This window comes from Halyomorpha halys, unplaced genomic scaffold (assembly GCF_000696795.3).
Source record: "Halyomorpha halys isolate HHAL.00 unplaced genomic scaffold, Hhal_1.1 Scaffold12008.1, whole genome shotgun sequence".
Lineage (NCBI taxonomy): Eukaryota > Metazoa > Arthropoda > Insecta > Hemiptera > Pentatomidae > Halyomorpha > Halyomorpha halys.
Window position 1 is genome coordinate 1 of NW_027106395.1, and position 5,717 is coordinate 5,717.

The following is a 5,717-nucleotide window of genomic DNA, read 5'->3' on the forward strand; positions in this document are numbered from 1 at the left end:
CTATTATTATATATTGTTTATATAATATAATTGTAGGCAAGTTATAAGATTAAAAAAAAATAGTCTTAAAATTATTTTTCTAAAACATTTCTTTCTCTCCAGCTGAGAATGAACACAAAAGTGGACGTAGTGCCATATACTGCAATATTTGCTTACGCTTCTGGATTCCGACTCAACTGGGATATTCGTCCAACTCCTTCCAGCTCTTTGTTTTACGTTTGGCAGCGATCACATGTTCATGACTCTATATCCGCAGCCTTGGAAAGGTATTGTGAAACTTTTATATTAATTATATCATAGCATTATAATTGTAGCATCTGTATTTAAATATTTTCTGTACATAAAAATACTGCGAACAATAAAACTGACGGTTTGTAATCGGAAAACTTCAAGATAATTATAAATAGAATTATTAAAGATAATTATTTGTTTCTGTAACTGTGAGACAACCCTGTGGGTTCGATAGCCCTCTGGGGTCCACTCAGCCGGATAAAGTTGGTACCCTTAATTGGAGAAAAACCTGGTGGTTGAGCATGATCAATAAAAAATCAACTCCTTGTTTAACCGTTGTTCTAAAACCAGTGCTTCATTACAAAGTTCTGAACCGATGACTCTTATGGGTTGTAGCGGTAAAGATTTTAATTTTAATAGTTTACAATCAGTACATAAGTGATTGGTAGAATAAGAAATGTTCAATTCTATTCTATTTTTTTGTCTTTCTCTTTTTCCCCTTCCATCGGCCAAGACTCCCTATTAGAGTCCTACGATCCAGCCTTTTGTCATACGGGGGTTATTACCAGGTGACCAACCTATTCTAACTATAACTAGTCGAGTTTTTTTTTTTGTATATTTGTATCTATTTTTGTATATTGAATAAATCTTTGTATATATATGAAATTAGCATTTTTTGTAGTTAGTTATGTTTTGATTTTTCATTTCTTCTTAGTAATTTTTTCTTATCTTGTACTGAAATTTTGAATGTGATGTTAATGATCATTTAATTGTACGTTGGTATACCGAGTTTAATTAAAATTGTTTGAGTCGTTTTCGATAAAATCGAAAAAATGTGGAATATCGATTTATGAAGTGGTGGTCGGTAGATTTTATCAAAAAATTCTTTCCCATCCCAGATATGAATTAAGAAACACTTCTGTCTTTATTATTTTATTTTTTTCCCTTTAATTTTTTATCAAATCGTTTATATTTTGTATTTATTACAGTTGCTGTCGCATCCCAGACCATATACCAACCTTAAATATAGAATTTCAGTTTCTAACGAATTTTCTTTTTTGAGCTGGCTGTTCACAGTAACACAGACCATTTTGCTAGACTTAATTACTCTTTACTATAACATTTCACATATATGTAAGTGAAAGTAAAAAGTCTAAGTTCAAATTTTGAACATTATTTTTATAAAAACGGGCAAAGTCACAACTTACAATGCTAGAATTTTATATATTTCAAATTTTCCTAAAGCAAATTTTATTTTATTAATTTTTTTTTTTTTTATAATTTAAGATTTATTCTACTGCTTTTGCAGATATGGCCTGGAAGGAAGGGACTGCATTGTGAGAGCATTTTGTGAACTTGCTGAGATCCAACACCATACAGACATAATCAGTAACATTCTTAAAGTTGTTTTTAAGTAAGTACAATTCATTTTGTTATCTCTATTAGACCTTATTTTTTTCTTATTTTATGTGCTGAATCCTAATAAGACACCTATATTTTTTTAGTCATATTTTGTATTTTAGGTGTGTTATATTTATGTATTTTATTGTATTTAAAATAAGGAAAAAAGAAAAGAGGAAAGTCACATTGGATTGAAAGAGAAAATATGAAAAAAAAAAATAAATAGAAAAGTTAGAGAGATAAAAAAGAGGGGGGGGGGAATAATAATAAAGTATAGAAAGAAAAAAAAAAGTAATGACAAAGTATAAAGGGATGAAAAAATAAAAATTAAATTTTGTTCCAATTCAATTTTATTAAAATTAAATTTCGTTTTTAAGCTAAGCTGTTACATGTTACAAACTCAGAACTTTTGCTTCGAGGATTTGGTCATTTGTATTTGAAATGTATTAAACAGTGCATTTCTTTCTCTAAATATATATATATCATAAATAAGTAATTGAATGTAAAAAAATAAAATATTTCTTTGTTCATTAAGATTAAATTATTTAAGTATAAATTTATTTCACGTTAAGGATGGAATTATTATTATTAATATTATTTTATTAAAATTTTAGCATTCTTATTTTGGTGAATGATCAACGGTGAATTAATTGTTACAGAGCAGAGGAGAACACAACATGCCCTGCAGAACATTCTTGCCCAATATCACTGCTCTCGCTTGCGTATCTGGTCTATGGCAATGGTCATCTGGCAGAAGACTGAAGACTGATTTCAATTTTTTTTTTTCATCAATACTGTGTAACAATATTGACAATTAAAATATCAATATAGTTTTATAAGAAATTATTTTTTAAATATTTATTCCATCCTGCTAACCGTTCAAAAATGTGTTGCACCTGCAATAACTAAAAAAAAAGAATTACCCATTAACTAGATTAATTTCGAATTAAAAATATTTACTTAAAAAAAAAATGTTAATCATTTCAGGATTGATAGTAGTAAAATCATGTGGTTCTTATCTTCTTAGTAGGAATATTGGTACACTTAAATAAAACAAACAATTGTCCTCTAATAGTAAAAAGAAACAAGTTAATTTGTAAAAGGGACGAGAGAAGAAAAGAGAAAAAAAAAATGAATAAATAAAATGAGTAATAATAAAAAGTAAAATAGAGGTAGTGTGACTATTAATTAGTTTTATATTTATTAAAATTTATAACAGAATGTCCTGCAGCAGTCTGGGCTTTAGTCTTCGGGTTGAGGTTGGGTTTCCCAGGTTGTAGGCCATTGCTCCTTTAACTGTCGGCAACTGGGAGTGGAACTTCATGAACGGTTTTTTTATGTAATCCTCTATTGACTCCATATGTAATTCGCGATGCAATTGGCCATTTCTTATGAACCAAGGAGCATTAACGGCGATTCTTAGGACTTTGTTTTGAAAAGATGATAGTTTTTTTTCCTTTTCGTGCAGAATCCCGCTCCCCAGACTTCACAGCCATACATTAGCAGAGAATTGTTTTAAATATAAGAACAGTTGTTTTAGTTTGGAATTTCTGTTTAGGATAGGATATAGCATTGCTAACCTTGCATAGGTTTGAGTTAGTAACACATAAAAAAAAAAAATTCAAATAGAATAAATATATATATTTTTAATAATTTTTTATAAATAAATATATAAATTTTTAATAATTTTTTACTCTGGTGTTATTTATAAGAAATATTTGGAGAATACTACGATTGGCGGCGGTCGTTCATCTTACTAAAGGTCATCAGTGCGGTAATAGTGTTCACGATAAACTGAAATCAAAATTAATTAAACATTAATAACCATCATTTGTAAATTTTATAATTTATTATGAAATTATAACCTTTTGAACGAAAATAGTAGACAATTATATGTAAAATAATTATAAATTTAAATGATTAATTAAAAATATATATTATACAGTACTATATTGTAGCCGGGACGAAATATTTGCGACGTTGGTACTTCTCACTTGACAACCTAAATCACCGTTTTCCATGGTTTGGTACTATTTTTTTTTGGTTTATACACAATTAAAATATTTTGAAACAGCCGCCATTTTGTGTTTCCCCTACTATACTTGTCAGACTCATCAATTTTGACTAGTAATTATTATAGTTTTTATTAAAGTAATAAAATATTGGGATGGAATTACTAACATTTTTTTTTTCACCGGACTCATAAATTTATTTTATCGTACAATTATTTTGATCTTTTAGATTAACAGTATGATATGTAATAAATTACATAATTAACTGTGAATTGCAAGATGAATTGTTCTGTTTAGTTGTCTATATTTCTCTCCGTACTTCCCCTTCTGAAAAGGGAAGTGTTACGGAGTCAAAATGGTTTCTGTTTTCCTGTGAGAATAATCCACGTATACACATATATTTATTTACTTTACACGTATGATTTATTCTTTATATTTTCCTGTATTTCCACTTACACTTATAAATGTTTCCTTATTAAGGAGGAAAGTGGGAGCCCTGAATGCTGTCACCTTTACCGGGTTCCTTGCCATCAACAACATCAACCGTAACATGTCGGCGTTGCGCTTACTCATTTGGTACCAAGGTATGTTGTATATCGCCAGCACTACCTGCTCAGCCTGAAATATAATTATGTATAAAGAAAAATATGCAATTATGTATAAATTACATAATATATAAATATATTGTTGACAAGATATGATATGCCAATAATAGAAGTGAATGCAGTGTGAATAGTTGGCCGACATCGTCGGGATTGGTGTTAGTAAAATATACACAAATAAGCAAACTTTTTTATTTGTGCCGACGTTCCGACCTGAATTTCAGGTCTTCATCAGGGCTGAAAAAAACGAGATGACAACCTTAATTCAGTGAAAAATAAAAATAATAACAAACACATTTGGAACTATAAAAAACAAACAATTAAGTATATAATGATTGGAGAAGTTTGTCGGGGGGGGGGTGCGGTCAGTAAAGAACAATATAAATATACAAAACTATATTTATTTATTTTATGCCAACGTTTCGACCTGAGTTTCAGGTCTTCATCAGGGCTATAGAACAAAATAGATAACAACAGCATTTAGAAAAACATAAAATTGAAAAGGAATAGTATACAAACAAATTAGAAATTATACAAAATATTGAATTGAATCATAAATGATAAGAACTGATAACTGATAATTGAATAGTAAAAAAAATTAATTGATTGATAATCGTGGAATTAGATGGTAGTAGATTGAAAATAGTCAAAGATGAAATATAATATCATCTAGGTAAGAAGATATGTATAATATAAGATATGCAAGTAATGTCTAGAAAACTGAAAAAATAAATAAATAAATTGAATCTACAAATTGAACAATATGACAATGAAAAATAGTAAGCCACTCACTATATCTGAATTACAGTGTGAGTATTAACTTATATACCTACACTTAAAAATTTAAATATAGATGTGTATATATACATATACACAGGTTCTGTTTATTTATGTTGTTCTTTGCTGACCGCACCCCCCGACAAACTTCTCCAATCATTAATCTACGGTCAACTATCTACACCTCATTAATTAAGTATATAATTGTTGTTACGAATATAAGATAAAATATAATAATGTAGATGTAAGAATTATACGAAATGAATCAGACAGTATAAAGAGATAAACATAATTGAGTTATATATCGTTTTCGTTAACACTTTTGATTGCGTTGATTAGATTTTTTCCCTATTTATATATATATTTAATTATTACTTATTTTATTGTAAATTCAATAATTTGGTAGGTGAAAGCAAAAAAGTAACTTTAATATTAAATTTGTGTTTTGTTTTTGACCTTAACATCCCATTTCTTGCAGATTTGACCCAAGACAGATATGCGTCTTTTCATTCCAAACTCATTAACCATCCTAACCCATAAATTCTTAATTTTGCATCCTTAACAATCCCTGATAATCCTCCGAGACGTCTGAAAAGAAGATGCCACGGGACCTTCTAATTTAAATTAATGTTTGAAGTACCACCAATGGGTGGTTCCTTCCCAAGATTTTCAAGTGTATATGAAACATACAACA

General features: G+C 28.8%; 1 long non-coding RNA gene across 1 annotated transcript; it reads left to right on the top strand.

The window, feature by feature from the left end:
* The first annotated feature begins 1,139 nt into the window (after positions 1 to 1,139).
* Positions 1,140 to 2,478, top strand: LOC106692345 (uncharacterized). Its single transcript, XR_001344946.2, has 3 exons — positions 1,140 to 1,365; positions 1,541 to 1,645; positions 2,292 to 2,478. It is a non-coding gene; the product is annotated as an uncharacterized lncRNA (long non-coding RNA).
* The last annotated feature ends 3,239 nt before the right edge of the window (positions 2,479 to 5,717 follow it).